At 44.5% G+C, this 22,873-nt stretch overlaps 1 pseudogene; it reads left to right on the forward strand.

Annotated features, from left to right (window-relative positions):
• Nucleotides 1–2,724: 2,724 nt before the first annotated feature.
• On the forward strand, nucleotides 2,725–19,915 carry LOC104981746 (annotated as a pseudogene).
• Nucleotides 19,916–22,873: the final 2,958 nt, after the last annotated feature.

The raw sequence follows: 22,873 nt of genomic DNA on the forward strand, positions 1-22,873 counted from the left end.
ATGTCATTTATTCTCCCACTCTTCAGAGCACATTTCAAATACCAACCTCCTTTTGAAACCAACTTCCATACCACAACAGTGCATGCACCACATGTATCTCTCTGGCTCTGAATTCGCTTACACTTTAAGCTTCAACACATTCCAAAGCGAAGAGATGTTCAGATCCTGTAAATCTTACCCACACCACTTCACAAAAGTCTGCCCTATTGCAAGAATGCATGCTCAAGAAACAGGTTAAGACTCTTGAAGAAATGCTAAAATTAAATCCAGAGAAGGTTCTAGCCCAAAGAAATGCTTCACACAGTACTGACAAGTTGAAAATCTTCAGCCATTGATGTTTGGTAAAGAAGCTCATTGCCGTTCAATTATCCAAGGTCACTTCCACTTGCCTCCATCAAACTTTCTCCAGATCAGAGTCCCTGTCGTCAATTCACTCAATAAAAAAAATATATATGACCTGACCCTGTGAGCTCAGGAAGGGCACCAAGCTTCCTGGGAAGGAGTTCTCTTTCTCTCCCCTGTGATGCCAATTCTTTCAACGTCAACCCAGATTCACAATGTTCCAGCCTGTGTATCTTCTTACACAAGTATCAGAGACAAGGATCCATTTATACTCAAAACACCCTGACATCAGATGTATGGGTTTTTCTTTCCACCCAACAACCAATTCCCTAATTCTCCAATACCAACTGAGTGTCTTACAATTCAGTTCTAACACTGATTACCCAAAGCTGGCATCAGACTCCACAGATTTCAAGACTCCATCCCACAAGACTGCCCAGACTTCAGATACCAGGCACAAGTATGGAGTCTCCAGGTTACCCACACTTCTGTCTGACTTGGCTGCTGTGGACTTAAAAAATATTTACAACCTAAAAGTGAAGAGTTATGTTTCATTCAGTGGGAATTTTTAGGACTTAAGCCTGAGAGGCAGCATCTCAAATAAGCCTAAGAGAACTGCTCAAAGGAGGCGAGGGGAGGAGCCAGATTAAATAAAAGTTTGGCAACAAAGAGCAGGTAGTCAGAACATCAAAAGATTGTGCTTAACTGAGTCCAGTTCTTTGTGATACCATGGACTGTAGCCTGCCAGGCTCCTCTGTCCATGGGATTTCCCAGACAAGAATACTGGAATGGGTTGTCATTTCCTTCTCCAGGAGATCTTTCAGACCCAGGGATCAAACTCAACGTCTCCTGTGTCGGCAGGGAAATTCTTTTTACCACTGTGCCACCTGGGAAGCCCCTGTGACAACAGGTACAAACTGCTCAATAGGCTTAATTCCCCTTCTTGATTTAACCTGGAAAGGACGCATTGGTTCAGCCTCTTCATTTTCCATCAAAGTGGAGGCCCAGATGGGTTCAGTGATTCTCCCAAGATCACAAAGCAGAGGCAGATTGAAGTCTAAAACTGCTGTACCCCAGGGTTATTGGACCATTCAGTATGAAAGGACGCTTGTGTTTCTAGTTAAATAGGAAGAAAGATACTGTTTGCAAACACATCAAGTTGTACCTAGGCTGTCAGCTACTACTGAGGACTAGGGAGAAGTTCACCCCCAACACAAGAAGCAGGAAATACCCTGGAAACGCAAACCAGATGAAAGTGGAGAAAGGGATGGAGACACGGAGGTAACAGTAGTTAACCCCACGTGCATGCACGCTCAGACATGTCTGACTGTTTGTGACCCCATGGACTCTAGCCTGCTAGGCTCTTTCATCCATGGAATTCTCCAGGCAAGAATATTGGAGTGGATAGCCATTCCCTTCTCCGGGGGATCTTTCTGACCCAGGGATCGAACCTGTGTCTCCTACACTGCAGGCAGATTCTTTACCTTCTGAGCCACCAAGCGTGCCTTCACCCAAGGCTCTACCCCTTCCTTAACCTACAAATTGTCCTGGGTCTTGCCTTCTCAGAGAGACATGACCCCATCCCAATAGCTTCCGGTTAAATGGCTTGGCCCTCCTTCTCTGTTCCTCCTACGGACCCATGCATTCCCCCTGCCTCACACCCACCTTTTCTCACTGCCCCAAATACCCTCAAGAGACCTCAGTGAGCAAATCAATAGCCTTATCAAAAAAAGAACATGTCATGCTGTCCATAGTGCTTTTTGTCCTTGGAGAAGTAAATTAAATAAATCCACTAATATTCATTCTTTAACAATCTATGCCAGTCTTCTGAAATTACAGTCCTTATTTTGATGACAAGCTTCCAAGAATTTTTCAATTATGGCAATTTCAGCTGATTTCCATTCCCAAAGAACCTCCACCTAAACGTACCAAGGAGAATAGATACACCATATTTCTTTAAAATATGCGTGTCTGGCAACTCAAAAGGGTACCATCTGGTTCGCATAATTTCTGCATGAAATTATGCAGTTTCTGAAAAGCCTATACAACTTATATGAGCCACTCCTGCTGCAGTAGAAGCCAAAACATTCCATGGCTATTGTACAAATCGACTCAGGTTAACTGAGGCTGAAACTGGCCATGGTCCTTACAATGATCAACACCCTGAGAAGGCGGCTCACCAATTAAAATATACTTATTTAATCAATGTCATGCTAGAGAGGAAAGATAAACATGGACATGACATCATCCTCAAGGATCATTTTTGAGCCCTGGGAAAAGTAAGTAGAGAACTGGCAAGAAAAGCAGTTGGGACTCTTTCAAAATGAAGCAAAGAAGAAGGCAAAATGAAGTTGGAATAATTAAAACAAGAAGGGAGCAATCATGGAGAGGAGGGAACCCAGTGAGGGGAATCGGTACTGTTCCCCTGGTGAGGAATCACAGTGAGACGCATGGCAAAACACCTAACAACCTGTACCCCATCCTAGTAAAAACATCTAGGTCATTCCTTGTCAGCAGTGTAAACTCTGGATAGAGGAGTCCATAGGTGTGTGACAGCCGGTGACCTTGGGGTACTTGATCTCCTGAATTACAAAGTAAGAATGTATTCCAGCCCAGGACTCTACCCAGGTCACCAGAATGAATCAGACTTGTTAAGTGACTGGAAAGCCTCCAAAAACACACAAGCCAATTGCAGATGCAGACAAAACGTTTTCAGCATTCTGTCCAGGGCTTCAGGAATGCTCACACCAGCATATGTAAATTCCCTAGACGTACAGCTCAGAATAGAGGTTGGCAAACATTTTCTGTGAAGGACCAGAGAGTAATATTTCAGGCTTTGCGCTCTGTGTTGTCCCTGTCACTACTATTTGATTCTGCCTTGTGCCATAGACGTATGAGCATGGAAATGAGCTGGGGTGTGTATGTCAATAAAACTTTATTTACAGACACTGAAATTTTAATCATATGTCATTATCACGTGTCATTAAAAATGTGAAAATCATTCTTAGCTCACAGGTTATACAAAAAAATAGACGATGGGCTGTCTTTGACTCATGGGCCAATTTACCAACTTCTGACTGAGAATTTCTATTCAATAGAGGCTAAACAAGTGACACATGGTTCAAATGAACGATAAAGACACCCTGAATTTATGCAAAGATTGAAAATCCTGAGGAAGAGAGTGGAGGGCAGGAACAGGTTTATCTCATGCAATGGTGGCAAATACTAGACTGCATTTGTCTTGGAATCACAGAGGCCTGTCCTTGAGTCCTTACAAGACCACTTGCCAGCTGTGTGACCTTGAGCAAGTTTCACTTAACCTTGCCAAGCCTAATTCCCTCCCTTGTAAAAGGAGGAATATGATGAGTACTTTCTTTTTTTCAATAATCATTTTTTAATTGAAATATAGTTCATTTACCATGTGTTAGCTTCAGGTGTACAGCAAAGGTATTCAGATATATGTGTATGAGTGTGTGTGTGTATATATATATATATATATATATATATATATACACATTCTTTTTTAGATTATTTTCCATTATAGGCTAGTACCTTCTTGATAGAGGTTATCAAGGAGATGAAATGAGATGCTGCCTCTAAAAATACTTTGCACAGTACTCAGCACCTCTACTAAAAAAAAAAGCTAATTAGCATTATTATTATACTCATGCAATGATGAGTTGATTGACTGCAAAACATTCTTCCTGGATATGAAGACAACATTTCCTGGATGAGAAGAAGTTCAGACTCCTAATTTATGGAAGTCAAAGCTCAAAATAAGGTAGATCAGAGACGAACATAAAATACAAAAACAGAATATTTTAATTTGGTGCAACATCCCAGTTATTCACCTACTGGGAGCCTGTGTTCAGTCCCTGGGATTCTCCAGGCAAGAACACTAGAGTGGGTTGCCATTTCCTTCTCCAGTGCATGAAAGTGAAAAGTCAAAGTGAAGTTGTTCAGTCGTGTTTGACTCTTTGTGACCCCATGGACTGTAGCCCGCCAGGCTCCTCTGTCCATGGGATTTCTCAGGCAAGAATACTGGAGTGGGTTGCTATTTCCTCCTCCGAGGATCTTGCAGACTCAGGGGTCTAACTTGCATCTCCTGCATTGGCAGGTGGATCCTTTACCACTGTACCACTTGGGAGTCTCCATTTTCTACAAAAGTTGTGAGCCTGAATTCATGAGAAAAGAATGCAAGCATCAACAGTCATTCAGTCTCAATAGGCATTTCTAAAGACTTCCATGAGAGCCTGCCTGCCTGGTTGTATAAGAGGTAGCCACTGACCAAGCCTGCCTCCACTTCTGCTTCCTGTCTCTAACCCTTACTCCATGACAAAGATAGTGGCCAGCTGTGGATGGTCAGATAGCTTCTATCTTCCCCTGCCCAGCCCTAGGCCCGACCAGCACCAAACAGACAGTGGCAGTGGCAGCAGCAGGTGACAAGGAAGATTGTGGACAAGGCATTGCTATTAAGAAGTCAGTAAAAATGGATGAGCAAGCTCAAAGGCGGCAGATGAAATGTTTGTGGCCCAGACTTCTTTGTTGCTGATGAAGCAACAGGAAAACCTTCATATGTAAAAAAAAAAAAAAAAGGTGGCCAATCAGGACTTCCCTGGTGGTACGGTAGCTAAGACTCTGTGCTCCCAACACAGGGGGCCCAAGTTCGATCCCTGGTCAGGGAACTAGACCCCACATGCTGCAACTAAAAAAAATCCCACAGGCCACAACTAAAGATCTCAAGTGCCGCAACTAAGACCTGGTATGGCCAAGTAAATAAATACATAAAAATAAATATTTAAAAAATGGCCAATCTGCCATGGCATAGTTAAAGACTGGTACTTGATGGAAAGCTTTATGGATCAAATGATCTTTAAGAGCAGAACCTGAAGACCATTTTTTTTGGATTGAATCTCCACTGAATACTCCAGACAACAGGGAATACACTGCTGAAATAATGTTCTAGGCTTGTACATTTCTGGGCAGGCCATTCTCGCCTAATCTGCATACTAGACCTCAAGACAAGCAGGAGAACGGTCTGTCTATTGGTACAATACCAGACAGTGGAATCAGTATCACTCAGGTCATCCCTGTGACTGAAGGGCATGTGATTGTCAGCTATATTAAGCACACATTCCAAACACAAGATGAAATAGAACATATGTTATTCAGCAATTGCTGGGAGATGGAGACAGAGGAATCCCTCAGAGCAATCCTGGGAAACTTCAAAGAACACTATAGCTACGCCTGCCCAGATTTAGTAAAAGAACTTAATAAGTATGAACAGATGGATCAAAGTGAATTAAACAGTATACTAGAATCAATGCTATCTCAAAGAAAGAATTTTCCATTGGTGTTGCTTTTGTTTTGTTTAACCTTTTGGATATCTCATTACACAGCAATTTTTTAATTTGTATTTTATTTATTTATTGGCTACACTGGGTCTTCATTGCTGAACAGGTTCTTTTCTCTAGTTGCAGAGAGCAGGGGCTACACTCTAGCTGTGGTGTGCAGGCTTCTCATTATGGTGGCTTCCCTTGTTGTGGAGCATGGGCTCCAGGCGAATGGGCTTCAGTAATTGTGGCACTCAGGCTTAGCTGCCTCACAGCTTATGGAATCTTCCAGGACCAGGGATCAAACCCATGTCCCCTGCATTGGTAGGCAGATTCTTAACCACTTGACCACTAGAGAAGTCCAGGTGTTGGTTACTGAGGGAGTCTTAGGGCCTAAATTTTCTTTTCATCTAGAGTGTGCTAATTCAGGCTTTACTCAACTTATCTCAGAAGTTGTAGATGAAGGCATTGACAATTGTCCTACTGATGTCAGACGTCTTCTCTACAAGAAGACTGTCCTCTCTGGAGGTTCAACCGTATTCAAGGACTTTGCACATCACTTGCAAATAGATTTGAAAAGAACCATAGATGCCAGGCTGAAATTAAGGGAGGAACTGAGAGTGACAGACTGAAGCCAAAATTTATCGATACACAAATCATTACACCCAAAACGCAGTGACAGGCAGTTCGGTTTGGAGGATCCATGCTGGCTTCCACATCAGAATTTTGCCACATATGTGCATCCTGTGTGTGTATGCTCACTCATGTCTGCCTCTTTGCGAACCCCTGGATTGCAGTCCACCAGGCTCCTCTGTCCATGGAATTTTTCAGGCAAGAATACTGAAAATAAATTAATTACTTAAAAAAAAAAGTGGAGGCTATATGTATACCTATGGCTGATTCATGTTGATGTATGGTAGAAACCAATGCAATAGTGTAAAGCAATTATCCTTCCATTAGAAATAAATAAATAAAAATAAAGACACTTATCAACTGCTACTGCTGCTAAGTCGCTTCAGTCGTGTCCAACTATTCGTGACCCCATGGACTGCAGCCTACCAGGCTCCTCCGTCCATGGGATTTTCCAGGCAAGAGTACAGGAGTGGGTTGCCATTGCCTTCTCAGGACACTTTTCAAATATATATATATATACATATATAAAAAAAGAATACTGGAGTGGATTGCTATATCCTCCTCCGGGAGATCTTCCCCACCCAGGGATCGAACCTGCGTCTCCTGTGCCTCCTGCAACTCCTGCACTGCAGGCAGATTGTTTACCATCTGTGCCACCAGGGAAGCACCATACCCACTGCTACTCCTTCAAAATAAATCTGAGCCTCCATCCACTGTTTCCCAGGAAAGAAATCCACTGCTGAAAATCAAAAGAAATAAAAGTGAATTGCTGGCCTTGAGCTTTCAAGTGTCTAAGTCTTCACTGCTGTTGCTGCTCAGTCTCTTTAGTCGGGTTTGACTCTGTGCGACCCCATGGACTATAGCCCACCAGGCTCCTCTGTCCATGGGATTCTCTAGGCAAGGATACTGGAGTGGGTTGTCATTTCCTTTTCCAGGGGATCTTCCCAACCCAGGGATCGAACCCGGGTCTTCTGCATTGCAAGCAGATTCTTTACTGCTGAGCCACCAGGGAAGCCCCAAGTCTTTGCTATTTATGGCCAAATTAGGGCACTGTATAAGTTGTTTCACTCTGAAGTTTCTACATTACATGCTAACTGCCAACATTGCACCTAGTCCTGAATATCATTCAATCATACTGAGAACTCAGCCCTAGATATGACCACAAGGTTTAGACAAAAACTCTTGTCTTTTCTTGGAAAAAGTGCTTGATCTAAGATGTCAATTTGAATAGCAGGGATCCAAGATAAATAAAATTCAAGGATATTGGTTAATTTTGTTAAACAAATTTAACAAGTTATTAGGTTGGCCAAAAACTTTGTTCAGGGACATCATACAGAAAAACTCAAATGAATTTTTTGGCTAACCCAATACATAAAGTTAATCAAAATCTTAAGATACATAACTTTGACTTATGAGATGCCAAGTTTCAATGAGAACATCAGGGAAGGGGTCCTATCTGCCTTAGAGTATTCTAGAAACCATCTATTCTTACATCCTCTTCACAGATTAGTCCCAGGTAGGTCACTAAAAGCAAAGCGCTTGCTCCCCCTTGTTTCTTGCCAGAGTTCTCACAGTCATATGAGGCTGCCCACTCACTTCATAGCCTGCCTTCTGCTGCTCTGTCTGCTCAGCACTGACGAATTCGTATCAGGACTCGACAGCTCTCTGCCCTCACGCCTGATCATTCCACAGTTCCCACATCAAGCCAGCCAAGTTCCATCAAAGAGTCTAACACAATAGCACATGGGCAAACAGTCAGCTTGGTTCCATCCAATCTGCCTTCCAACAAGGTTTCCAGGAAACGTCCAGGACAAAAAGCCAAGAGCTGTCTCTACAGAGACCATATTCATCTCCTAAGCAAGTTCCTGGCCACACCACAAGTGACCGGGAATTATCCTTCTACTATTCAAGCTTGAGGAGAAGTTAACCTGCAGATAAACCATGTGTGCCAGTTGACTGTTTGGTGGTGCACCACGTTAATTCATCACACACGCTTCTTCTGGCCCCGCACAGCTCTTTTAAAATTTAAATGAATTGCCAATATTTCAAAAGTAGGAAATTTCCTTTTTTAAAAATCTGGATTTTGAAAATTTCTCCCCCTCCCCCCAAGATCAAGAGCATCCAGGCCAACAATAGGTTGGAGTTCAACAGAAGCAGGTTATCCAGGTTCCAATCCTCAAAACCTGCTGAACGTTCATCCAATATTAGCGGATGGTTCCAGTAGTGTTCAAAAGACAGGATTCCACAAGGGACAAACTGGGCAAGAAACAACAGACAGTCAGACCCTCTAAGAAGGGATTTGATTTGGGTAACTCAAAGGACTTCTGCTTCAGGGAAGATGGAATAGATACACTTCCTCTATTCCTCTCACTAATTACAACCAAAATGCTTGGCATTATATATAACACAAACCCAGGAAGGCCCAAGCAGGTGGAGAAAAGGAGATACACTGAGTAGGCACCCCAGGGCCCGAGAGATGACACAGTAGTGAGCTTCCGTTTTCTTTTTCCTTCATAATCCAAGACTTGGAGCTGAAGAAGCGGCAGTCTAGAAATACAGACAGACACAGGAAAACAGACAAATAAACTCAATAAAGGCCTCCTGTCTCTAGTCAAGGGACCAGGCAAGGGGCAGTCTAGCAACACAGAAATTATTAAACAATATCTAAACTATTAGAAATTACTAGATAATACCCACATCCCCAGTGGCTCAGCAGTTAGAGAATCCTCTTGCAATACAGGAGACACGGATTTGATCCCTGGGTTGGGAAGATGCTCTGGAGAAAGAAATAAAAACCCACTCCAGTATTCTTGCCCGGGAAATCCCATGGACAGAGGAGCCTGGAAGGCTACAGTCCAAAGGGGCGCAAAGAGTTGGACATGACTGAGCAACTGAGCATGCACACACTCCACTCCAGCTTAACTCCAAACACCATAGAAAGAACTGTGACCCCATCCCCACTGGCACTGTAAAGCATGAGTGGAATGCAGGAACTTGCATCTTTGCCACATTGTTACAAGATGACCCAGCACCCCCCAATTCTCTCTTTTCCTGGGTGGTGCCAGAGAAAGCCAAGTAGGGAGTCCCTGCCAGGCGATAACAAGTTCCACCCGGCTCCTCCCACCCCTTCAGTGTCAGTTGAGACCATGTCGGGGAGCCTGGACCTCCACTTCCACAGCAGTACTAAGGAGCCCACTCACCCTTCTTCTGGGTGAGGAGGCCAGAGAAGGCCTTGTAGGAAATCAGGACTTCTACTACCACCCAGCAGTAATGAGGCCACCCCTCTCATGGGTGTGACTTCAGGCCACGTGGGAAACAGCAACAAGGCTGTTTCCATCTCAGCCAGAGGGGTATCAGCAGAAGCTTAGTGAGGTACCAGAAAGGCCACTCCCACACAGCAGTAAGGAGGCACAAACCCCAAATGCCAATAGTCTAAGTGAGAAGCCTGGACACTAACCCCCACTTGGAAGTAAAAAAGCAATGCCACCACCTTCCCCTGCCAGAGCAGCAGAAAAGAAAGCAAATAAAAACAGACAATTTAAATAAGATCTAGAGTCTCATAAAATAATACTGAAAGGCCTGAGGTTCTATTTAAAAAATTCTGCCATCATGAGGGTGTGGCCAAGATGGTGGAGTAGGATGACCCTGAGCCCACCTACCGTGGGTACACCAAAATTATAACTATTTACAGAGCAACCGTGGATAAGAATGACCCAAAGACTAGCAAAAAGTTTTCCACAAGAAAAGATGTAAAGAAGGAACCACGGTGGGAGAAGTAGAAGGGGCAGAGACATGGTGTAGTCAAGATCATATCCCCAGCTAGACATCCACAAATGGGAGGATACTTACAATTGCAGAGATTCTACCCTAGGAGTAATGGAAACAGTGACAGACTTTGTTTTCTTAGGCCCCAAAATCACTACAAATGGTGACTTCTGACATGAAATTAAAAGATAGTTGCTCCTTGGAAGAAAAGCTATGATGAACCTCAGTTCAGTTCAGTTCAGTCGCTCAGTCATGTCCGACTCTTTGCAACCCTATGAATCGCAGCACGCCAGGCCTCCCTGTCCATCACCAACTCCCGGAGTTCACTCAAACTCACGTCCATAGAGTCGGTGATGCCATCCAGCCATCTCATCCTCTGTCATCCCCTTCTCCTCCTGCCCCCAATCCCTCCCAGCATCAGAGTCTTTTCCAATGAGTCAACTCTTCGCATGAGGTGGCCAAAGTACTGGAGTTTCAGCTTTAGCATCATTCCTTCCAAAGAACACCCAGGATCTCCTTGCAGTCCAGGGGACTCTCAGGAGTCTTCTCCAACACCACAGTTCAAAAGCATCAATTCTTTGGTGCTCAGGTTTCTTCATTGTCCAACTCTCACATCCATACATGACCACTGGAAAAACCATAGCCTTGACTAGATGGACCTTTGTTGGCAAAGTAATGTCTCTGCTTTTGAATATGCTATCTAGGTTGGTCATAACTTTTCTTCCAATAAGTAAGCATCTTTTAATTTCATGGCTGGAGTCACCATTTGCAGTGATTCTGGAGCCCAAAAAAATAAAGTCTGACACTGTTTCCACTGTTTCCCCATCTATTTCCCATGAAGTGATGGGACTGGATGCCATGATCTTCGTTTTCTGAATGTTGAGCTTTAAGCCAACTTTTTCACTCTCCTCTTCCACCTTCATCAAGAGGCTTTTTAGTTCTTCTTCACTTTCTACCCTAAGGGTGGTGTCATCTGCATATCTGAGGTTATTGATATTTCTCCCGGCAATCTTGATTCCAACTTGTGCTTCTTCCAGCCCAGCGTTTCTCATGATGTACTCTGCATATTAGAAAGCAAAGATTTCATATTGCCAACTAAGGTCCATATAGTCAAAGCTATGATTTTTCTAGTAGTCATGTACATATGTGAGAGTTGGACCATAAAGAAGGCTGAGCACTGAAGAATTGATACTTTTGAACTGTGGTGCTAGAGAAGACTCTTGAGAGAGTCCTTTGGACTGCAAGGAGATCAAACCAGTCAATCCTAAAGGAAATCAACCCTGAATATTCATTGGAAGGACTTTGGCCACCTGATGCAAAGAGCCAACTCAATGGACATGAGTTTGAGCAAACTCCAGGAGATAGTGAAGGACAGGGGAACCTGGTGTGCTGTAGTCCATGGGGTTGCAGAGAGTTGGACATGACTGAACAACTGAACAATGACAAAATATCCACAAAAAGTAGGTAAATGTTAAAAAGATATAAATACAAGTCAAAATTATTAAATGCGAAGTGAGGGGGAGTAGAAATGCAAGATTGTTAAAATGCATGCAAGCTTAAGAGGTTATCAACTTAATCATGTATATATACGCTGTTATATATAAATTTCAGCTGGTAAAGAATCCGCCTGCAATGTGGGAGACCTGGGTTCGATCCTGGGTTGGGAAGATCCCCTGGAGAAGGGAACAGCTACCCACTCCAGTATTCTTGCCTGGAGAATTCCATGGACTACATTCCATGGACTGTATAATCCATGGAGTTGCAAAGAGTCAGACACAACTGAGTGATTTTCACATCACATATATAAACCTCAGGATAACAAAATCTATAATGAACACAAACACACAAAAAAGAAAAGGGACTTCAAAATAGATTTAAAGCAGAGACTGTAAAAGGAGATAAGTAAGGGCATAACAGAATGATAAAAGGATCAATCCAACAAGAAGATGCAACACACACACGTATACATATATATACGTTCATACATCAAATGAATAAAATACATCAAAAAGAGTGAAATGCAACTAAACCAGTGCTGAGAGGAAAATACATAGCACTCACTGCATACGTTAGAAAAAAGGTCTCCAATCAATAATCTGCTTCCCTTAAGAATCTATAAAAAGAACAAAATAAATCCAAGCAAGTAAAAGGAAGGAAATAATAAAACAAGAGCAGAAATCAATGAAATTGAAAAAGCAAAACAACGGAAAAAATGAAATAACAACCTGGTTCTCTGAAAAGATCAATATAACTGACAAACCTCTAGTAAGACTGATAGAGAAAAAGGCTGAAGGTATGGAATTACCAGTAGCAAAAATCAACTCTATACACATAGAATAAGGGAACTGATAATGATTAAGAGAAGAATACTACGTATAATTCTCCACACATAAATCTGATAACCCTAAATGAAATGGATTGATTCCTTAAAAAATCACAAACTAATGAAGTTCTCAAATGAGACATCTCCAAGCCCAGATGGTTTTACTGGAAAATTCTACTAAATGTCTAAAAAAGAATTAACATAAGTTTTATGTAATTTCTTCCAGAAAACAGAAGAGTGAGCACTTCCCAATTCATTTTATTAAAGCAGTATTACCTGATACTGAAATTAGACACAGTGCAAAAAATAAAGGCCAATATTTCATATAGAAACAAAAAAATCCATGACAAACCATTAGCTGATTCACATCATACAGAAACCAACGTAACATTGTAAAGCAATTATCCCCCAAGTTTAAATATATTTTTAAAATAAAAATACATGGGATTAGAAAGGAAAGCATCTGTACTGAATATAGTCATCAAAATATCAAAATATTTATGATACAGTTTTGTTTTAAGTTAAGCAACGTGGGCTTCCCCGGTGGCTCAGTGGTAAAGAATCCGCCTACCAACGCAGGAGACATGGATTCTATCCCTAATCTAGGAGGATCCCACATGCCTCCGAGCAACTGAGCCCCTGTGCCACAACTATTGAGTCAGTGCTCCAGAGCCTGGGAGCTGCGACTACTGAAGTCTGAGCACCCTAGAGCCCGTGATCCACAAGAGAAGCCACTTCAGTGAGAAGCTCATACATCGCAGCTAGAGAGTAGCCCCGGCTCGCCTCAACTAGAGAAAAGCCCATGCACAGCAACAAAGACCCAGCACAGCCAAAAATAAATAAATAAATCATTTAAAAAATATTTTTTAAAAGTTACGCAGCGTGATAGAGAGGGCATGTGCTATTTGAATTGCATGGTCAGGAAGACGTTTCTGACAAAGTGGCCTTTAATCTGTGCTATGATCTAAACAACAATAAGGAAACACTTTGCAAAGATCTATCGGAAAGGCATGCTAGGCTGAGGGAACAGCTCTGGCAAAGGCCCAAAGGAAAGAAGACCTTAGCACATTAAAGGAGCAAAGAGGCCAGTGTGGCTCAATGGCAGCAGGAGAAGGAAGGGAGAGGCCAGGTTATGTGAGGCTTCACAGGCCAGAGGAGGAAGCTTGGGGTTTATACTAAACACAGCTGGATGTCACTGAAGCACTGAAGACTTGTAAGCAGTCTCCATTACATTCACAGAATGACACGGTCTGAGCTACATTTTCAGAAGAGCATTCAGGTCACTGTGGGTCAATGGACTGTACCTGGTAGGAAGCTGCTAGGTTCCAAAGTTCTAGAAATCGGTGAGGAGGCTCCAGCAACCATGTGGGCAAGAGGTGACAGTCAGAGAAGGATAGTAGAAGCAGAGCCAGAAAGAGATAAATGGAAGAAGGATGTATTTTGAAAATAAAACCAAGAGTTATTACCACTTTCTGATGAATTAGGGATGAGAGGAAGAAAGCAATCAAAGATGAATCTTGGTTTTGTCTTATTTTGCTTGAGCAGCTGAACACATGTTGGTACAACTGACTTAAATAGGAACCACCAACAGAAAAACAGGTTGGGGTAGAGAAAATTAAGAGTTCAGGTTTGAACATCTTAAGTCTGACAGCCTTTTAAACATCCAACAAGTGAGATGCTATAGGCAGTTAGACTTAGAAGTCTGTTATTGGTCTGTGATCAGGAGGAGTATCTAGGCCAGAAACATAATTTAGAGAGTAATCAATGGTTAGATCGTTTATAAATCCGTGAGGCTGGATAAAACACCTTGGCAGAGTTCAAGGTTGAGAAAAAGAGGAGCTATTCCAAGCCAGAGCCCTGGGGCACTCCAGGATTTAGGGCTCAAGGGGGACAAGAAGGAGCCATTAAAGGAGATTTGAAGCAACAGCCATTGAAGCCAGAGGAAAACCACAGAAGCGTAGTAGGGCTTGTAAGCAGAGCACGGTACGCTGGGTCAAAAGCTGCGGAGCGTCAGCTGGGGAAGTGACCCTCAGACTCAGCAACTTGGAGGTCACAACACCCAGACAAGGCAGTCTCTGCCCAAGAGCAAGGAGGAACACAGATTGAGATGAGGACGTACGACTCAGATATCAGGTGCATCAGTAGGGAGTACCCACACTCTCCGGCCTGAAACAGCAGCAGCTTCTACCACTGATGGATGATTTGATCTGGCAAAGCACCTGGTGATGTCAGTACTTGAGAAAGACTTAGCCAAATGCCGGGCAGAAAGACACTACCACCCGATGAGTGACAAAGTCAGAAGGGAGGACACTGGGCTCAGGAAGGTCACTGCGGCTGGTGCTGTGGTGATAACAAGTGGGGATGAGCCTGGGAATTGCAAGGGAAGAGCTCATAATAAAGGCATCTCACAGAAGAACTCAAACAGAATTGCAGCAATGTCTTCCCAATACCAACTGGATTCCTCCAGATTCTTTTCCCCAATTTAACACTTTCCCAGGTTTCTAGCGAAAAGTAAGGGCTTCCCTTATAGCTCAGTTGGTAAAGAATCTGCCTGCAACACAGGAGACCAAAATCTAGGTATTCTCACTTGGCTGATGTAGAATCTCCAGAATACATTCACCTATTATTTAGTTAAATAAAGTCGTGTATTGGTTCTGTTTATTGGCAGTTTCACTTTCTGGGTAAAGTATGACAACAATAGCAACCTCTAAATACATAACATACACACACACACACCCCCCACTTAATTTGGGGAAATAGAATTTATAGTCATTTTTTTAATAAAGTTGAAAAATTAATCTGAAACAAATAGTATATCCATACACACACACAAAAAATTTCTGCTTTTAAATGCATTTTTAATGAAATTCTAAGAGATAGCCTAAATTACATTTACTTTAGAGAAAAGGCATCAGTGGTAAGAAATGCTTGAATTATACTGCGTTCTTCAGAGATTAAAAAATTAAAACCAATTTAGTTTCAGCATCTACTCTAGCATCCCAAGTTAAAAATATATGGTTAACACATAGATCCAAGGATTAATTTATCAAGCAGTCTATGTGGAAAGGAGTAAGCAAGTTGCAGCTTAACACATTTTCTGATGCACCAACATAAAACACAAAGCATCATTATGGACTTTGCAAAGTGCATTTTTATCTTTCTCTCTAATGAGAAAATGAAACAAGAGACATTCACCGCCTCCCTAGAGATTCTCATAATTTACAAAGAATATCCTTCTCTATATTTACCCATAAATGGCCAGCCTGTGCACTTAGTCATTACAGAGAGAATGTCTTGGCCCCTTAGGACCACTCATCATTTTTCTGATTCAGGCATCAAAAGGGAAAGAGGGGGAAATTACCAAAAAAAAGCTTTTGTTAGGAGCTCCCCACACCCTATTGTGTTTCTAGGTCACGTGATAGAACACTGCTACGTAAGGGTAAAAACAAGGAAATTTAACATGAAGGGTCATCACCCCTCTTGTGTCCTCACTAGTTGGTTAGTTTGGGGCAAGAAGAACAAGAGGAAAGAATAAAATCAGGCTTTCATGGGATGGGGAACCAGGCTCCTAGAAGTGCAGAAAGGGAACAAATACAGCTATTAGAACAGTGTCCATGTCACAGTAAGCACAGATGTGGCCTAAGCATCCTGCAACCAAAAAAAATGCTGTCAAGAAAATTACTATGAAGTGAACATAATTAATACAAATCAATGAGTAGCGACATATAATTATTATGAGTTACATTTTTATTGGTCAGGCACACCACTTAACAAGAAACCACATGACCTTTCTAAGCTATTTGTGTATGTGTGTTAGTCACTCAGTCCGACTCTTTGCAACCCCATGGACTGTAGCCCACAAGGCTCCTCTGTCCATGTAATTCTCCAGGCAAGAATACTAGAGTGGGTTGCCATTCCCTTCTCAGGGAATCTTCCCCACCCAGGAATCAAACCCAGGTCTCCTGCATTGCAGGCAGATTTTTTACCATCTGAGCCACCAGGGAAGCCCAAGCTATTTTTATTTATCTCTAATAACTCAAACTGCATCCCTACCAGTAGAAGAGTAAACCTCTCTACTAAAAAAACCTTTTCAAGAGAAAGAAGTATTTAATTATGATCTTGGGACACTTGGGTTATAATCCCAAATGTTGAAGGAAAGGATTAATTAAATTTTGTTATTAGCTCAACTTGCACTCTTCTCATTTTAGTTGATTTCTTCCTCTTTCCTTTTAGTCTCCATGTGCTGCCAAAATGATACATAATCCCTGGGATTTAGAGTTCTTCATTCTCTGTAAAGTAAGGGGACTTTTTTTTTTCCTGCAGAGATAGGTAAGGTATCAAGAAAGCCAGAGCTCTTAACCAGGAAGTTATAAGTTATTTCACCTTTTCTATCATTAAGAAAAATCATCTCAATTTGTCAAGGTCTTGGTTCCCTAATTTATAAAAGACACACTTTATAATCTTTATCTTTATCTGAAATACTTTAAGCGAATTACTTAACAATTTCAGAACTGAGATACATTAGATATAAAGATAGAGATATAGTTAGTTATATACTTTCTTGAGATATAATTTATATACTATACAATTCACAACTTAAAGTCTATAATTCAATGGTTTTTCTTAGCATATTTACAGAGTTGTGTGATCATCCCAAGAAATTTTAGAATAGGAACATAGCTTCTAAGGGTTTCCCCGGTGGCTCAGTGGTAAAAAATCAGACTGCCAATGCAGGAGACCTGGGTTCCATCCCAGGGTCAGGAAGATCCCCTGGAGGAGGAAATGGCAACCCACTCCAGTATTCTTGCCTGGGAAATCCCATGGACAGAGGAGCCTGAGGGGCTACAGTCCAAGGGGTTGCAGAGAGTCAGACATGACTGAGCATGCACGCATACAGCTTCTAAATCGTCTAATTCACTATACAGATGGGTTAAATCATGTTTCCCAGGTCACAGATCTGGTCAGTGGCACAGCCAGGCCTGGATCCCTGGGAATTATTAAACCATTGACATCATCCCAGCCTCCCTTTCCCCAGCCCTGGGAAAGTTCTATGTGAATTAAAACCTGCTGTTAAAATGTTGCCTGGGAAGAACATCTGGCACTTTTTATGATCGTGCTCCCTCTTATTATATTAAGCCTGGTCTAATTTCTCCACCAAATCTGTCCCACTGCAAGATTTCTTAGAAAGACTTTCAGAACAGATAAAAACATATCCATATCTATTAAGCACTTTGACAAAATGTGATTTGCAAAGCCCAGAGAGAATCCGTGATGTCTTTCTTTTCAGATAAAGTCACAAAAAGATTTCGGTTCATGCAAAAAGACTAAATTAGACCCTTTGCTCATTTCCTTTTTTAATGGACTGATGAGTAGTTTAACTAAACGACCTTATCTTTAGCATATTATTTACCAATGTCAGTAACTTCCTGGGATTTCAACCATTCACTCTGGTTAGTGGTCAGAAACCAATTTCAATCCTCTTAGGGCTGTGTCCTGTTCATCTCTAAGGTTTGCTCCTGTGAAGTCTATTCTCAATAAAAGAATATCTTTCAAAAAATGTTAGTACCCTGCAGAGGATGAGATGGTTGGATGGCATCACCAACTCAATGGATGTGAATTTGAGCAAACTCTGGGAGGTGGTGAAGGACAGGGAAGCCTAGCAAGCTGCACTCCATGGGGTCGCAAAGAGGCAGACACGACTGAGCAACTGAGCTAAGAAAGCTCCTGTAGCAAGCCTAGCTAGCTAGTGATTAAGCTGACACTGCCCTGAACACAGAGGCAGTAGCCTCCAGGCTGCCCACCCTTCAGTACTGAGCTCAAGGCAGATTCACTAACTGCTCCCACCTTTTATTTTATTTTATTTTTACTTTCTGGCTGCATCGCATGTGGGATCTTAGTTCCCCTACCAGGGATCAAACCCACACCCCCTACTCTGGAAGTGCAGAGTCATAAACCTTATACCACCAGGGAAGTCCCTGCTCCCACCTTTAAATGCACCCACTTCTTAGGTTTCCATGATACTCCTCTCTCCTCCATTCTACTAGTTCTTCCCTTCTTGTGCTTCTCCACTCCCACACTTTCACTTATCCAATAAATATTTATTGGGTGGTCACTGCTTATCAAGTCCCGGCCTAAACAGTGTCCCTAAATGTGGGTGCTCCCTACAGTCTATGAGTATAACTCACTGTGCATTTTTTGACTTCCATTTGCACTTATATTTTTAAATCTGCACTGAGGCTGGAAATCCCCCCAAGTCCATAGCTCCAATCTGGATCTCACCCACTAGCCCCCAGGCCAGAGTCATCTGAGTATCTCATGGATTTTTCAAAGTGCCCAAAGCCCACCTGCAGTGACCCCACCATCTCCCTGGTCACCTAATTGGCCCCTTATCCAGGATTCCTCATTACCCCAACAGTACCACCAACCTCCCAGCATCCCCAGCTGGAAACTGCACACCACCCAGTTTCTTCATGGAAGGGATGTGAGTGAGAGAACAGGTAGCACTTTTCAACATGAGACAGACAGAAAAGAATCCTCTAATTCCAACTGCTTTTCAGGGACCCCTGTGTGAAAGAGGCAAGATAAGACCTCACCAGAAATGTGAATTCTGAATGAAATTTGTCCAACAGACCCAGCAGTTCCGGTGTAGGGTTGATTTTACAATGTGAGTTCTGCCATGGCTGGGAGACTGAAATCTTAGAATATAAATTTGCTTATCAACAGACATCCAGACACACATACACACACCAATCACATGCCAGCTTGCCTGTCTTCCTGTTTCCTCTGTTCAGAACTCCTATCCTTTCCACCCACACCCTCCACCACAATTCCTTCTCATATTTAATTTTCAAATGACGCGGCTCTTCCTCCGGGAAGTTCTCCCTGATGCCCCATCTTATTATCTGCCATCCACTGTGCGTGGAGGTGTGTCCAACACTATATGTTTACGTGTCTGTCTCAGAGTCTTCCCACAAAACAGACAGCTCTTAGAGAACAGGAGCCTGGTGCCCAGGCCCGGGCCGACACCGGGAAGACTATGCGGGAGGAAGGACGGCTGTAGACAGCCCAGCCCGGAGCTGCGGGCAGTCAGGCAGGCGGGGTCCATCTCCAGGCCGGGAGAGCCAAGTACACAGCATCCCCGGATCCACCGACGCCCGCGCCTGCCCCGGGGTGGCAGGACGTGCCCCGGGGTGGGGGGTCTCCCAACCAAAAGGTGGGGGACTCGAGGGAGGCCCTGCAGGCCCTGCACTCTCTGTGGTCCTCCTCCCGGCGCGGGTCCGGGAATAGAGGCACCGAGCAGAGCCTCCAGGCCTCGGGACGCCCAGTCTCTGCACGTCCGAGCCCCTGCGACCCGCCACCTCTGGTCTCCCCTCCCGAGAACCTCTCGGAATTTCAGTGGCTGGGGATGGAGCAGGGGGGCCGGGGGCTGGCAAGAAGGAGGCGCCAAGAAGCGGAGGAGAGCCGGCGGCCCCTCTCTCCACCCCCGAGCCCGCTTAGGCGGGAAGAAATCGAGCCCTAAAAGAGGCCCCTAAGGGCGCCGGAGCCTCAGAAGCCCCGGAGCCTCGAGGGGACCGCTGCTCCCCTAGCCCTCCTCCCTCCCTCCTCCGTGCGTCCCTACCTGGCTGGCTTTGTGGAACTGCTTTTTCAGCCCCGCCACCGACATCGCGACGGCGCAGCGGCCGAGAGTGCTGGTCCCTGGACTCGGCCGGGCCACGCGGCCGCGATCCGCTGGAGGAGCGGGCGCCGGGGCCGGTCCCCGCGCGGCTGGGCTCCGCCGGGCCGGCCTCCCACGGCCACGGCCACGGCCACAGCCGCTGTCACACGCGCACACACGCGCGCACGCCGATGGCAACACTGCGTTCCAAAGCCCCTACGCAGCCCATTGGCCAAGCCGCGGAGATATGCAAATAAGGCCGCTGGGGCCGCCCACGCTTCATTGTTGCGTGGAGACCCGGGAGTACTGGAGCTGCGGAGAAAATGGGCCTGCGAAGCTGGGCTGCATGGGGATGTCCCCGGGTCCGGAGAGCAGAGCCATACAGGACTGTCTGCAGGGCGTGGGACCGGATGCATCTGCCATAGGACTGCCCTGGATGGGACAGAGGAATCACCTCTCTATGCTCCTGGGCAATATCGCCGCCCTCAGGGGCATTTTTGGTAGGTTTCTGTTTTTAAAAACGGACGCCTTCATAATACAGGCTTCCCTGGTGGCTCAGATGGTAAAGAATCTGTCTGCAATGCCGGAGCCCCGTAATACGCCTTGTTGTTCAGTCGCTCAGTTGTGTCCGGCTGAAGCACATCAGGCTTCCCTGTCCTTCGCCATCTCCCGGAGCCTGCTCAAACTCATGTCTGTTAAATCGGTGATGTCATCCAACCAACTCGTCCTCTGTCGTCCCCTTTTCCTCCTGCCTTCAATCTTTCCCAGTATCAGGGTCTTTGCTAATGTGCTGTTCCTATCAGGCGGCCAAAGTATCCGTCCTTCCAATGAATATTCAGGATTGATTTCCTTTAGGATTGACTGGTTTGATCTCCTTGCCGTCCAAGTGGTCCACTGGAGAAGGGAATGGCAAACCACTGCAGCATTCTTCCCTTAAAACCCCAGGAACAGTAAAAAACTTAAGGGGAGAGAAAGGTAACAGAACACAGAATCTGTAATAGGAGGAATTGGTCTGTGGGCGGCACATCTTGTTTCTTCTCAACCCCACCGGATGCTCTTTCTGGGTGCAATCCGGCACTCTAGGAGCCCAAGGGTTACTGGGTAATTTATTAAATAAGATGCTGCCTCCATACAGCACTTACCCACTGTCAACTATATTAAGAGCAACTGTCTCCAAGGAGCCTTAAAGGAAGCTCTCTGTATCCAGGGGAACTCACCCCAGGAGGAGACCAGCTCCCTCGGTAAGTCTTGCCATGTCAGCTACAGGGCACCCTTTTGCATGGAGGTCATAGCACCCATGTGCATGGAGGCCTAGCCAGGGATCTGAAGCATCCCATTGACCTTCAAATCAGAGCTGCACCCAACAGGCCAGCATCTGAGCTGGAAGCTGGCCTCCAAAGGTCCCTGAATTAGTTACTCAGTCATGTCTGACTCTTTGTGACCCCATGGACTGTAGCCCTCCAGGCTCCACCATCCATGGGAATTCTCCAGGCAAAAATACTGGAATGGGTTGTCATGCCCTCCTCCAGGGGATCTTCCCAATCCAGGGATAGAACCCAGGTATCCCACATTGCAGGCAGATTCTTTATCATCTGAGCCCCCAGGGAAACCCCCAAAGGTCGCTAGGGCCCCCAAGACCTAGAAACCACTTTTAGCAAAACCTAACACTGAAAGAAACAAGCATATTCCTCCTCCAGTCTCCACCTAAAAGAAAGAAGCTCCTCCTTCTGCACCTTCAACAGATCCCATCTGCAATGACAAGTTCAGTTCAGTTCAGTTCAGTTGCTCAGTTGTGTCCCACTCTTTGCGACCCCAGCACACCAGGCTTCCCTGTCCTTCACCAACTCCTGGAACTTGCTCAAACTCATGTCCATGAAGTCGGTGATGCCATCCAACCATCTCATCCTCTGTCATCCCCTTCTCCTCCTGCCTTCAATCTTTCCCAGCATCAGGGTCTTTTCCAAGGAGTCAGTTCTTCGCATCAGGTGGCCAGGTGGTACTGGAATTTCAGCTTCAGCATCAGTCCTTCCAATGAACGTTCAGGACTGATTTCCTTTAGGATGGACTGGTTTGATCTCCTTGCAGTCCAAGGGACTCTCAGAGCCCCGGTTTACACTTGTTCCCTGGCATCCACTCCTGATATCTGCATTTCTCCAGGATAAAAGTCACACAGCCTCTCCTTTGACATTAGCTCCCAACTCCCTTATTCCTGAGGTCATCCTAGTGAGGATCGGCTAGTATCTACGTCTCCCTGTGCCTAAGTTCCCTCACTTTCCCTTTGGAGGGTGGGAATAGGAGCATTCTTCCTCGGATAGGGGAGGTAATGAAGGAACCTAGTGAAGGAGATAAAGGCAGCCATCCAGAGGGTTAATTAGCATGACTTGCGCAAGTGCTCGAATGACCTACATACAGCTGACACCAGCCACAGATAGGTAACTGACAGGTGTGAGGATTGTAACAGCTAGGTCCCAAGAGTATAGCAAGATGACCTGTTCATACGACTGGCTGACCGCCACTCAACAGCAGGCTCTGCTCCAGGGGAACTGCTACTAATAATGCAAGGGCAACTAGGTGCCAGGGCCACCTGGAAGAGGCTCATCCGCCTTCTTGCGCTATGTCCAGGAGTCATTTAAATAAAACAGGTTTGAAGTAATTTCTCCTTAAGTCAGTCTCCTTACTTTCTCCTTAAGTCTCCTTAAGTCTTCCGCCCTCGGGAAGGGGGGGGAGGGGTTTGAATATTTTATTAATAAAACTTTTTAACCTTTTTCCCTTGGTTAACAGCACATTCCAGTTCAGTTAATTTCAGTAATTGATCTCTTAATT

The sequence above is a fragment of the Bison bison genome, unplaced genomic scaffold, assembly GCF_000754665.1.
Source record: "Bison bison bison isolate TAMUID 2011002044 unplaced genomic scaffold, Bison_UMD1.0 scf7180017859304, whole genome shotgun sequence".
In the NCBI taxonomy this organism is placed as follows: Eukaryota; Metazoa; Chordata; class Mammalia; order Artiodactyla; family Bovidae; genus Bison; species Bison bison.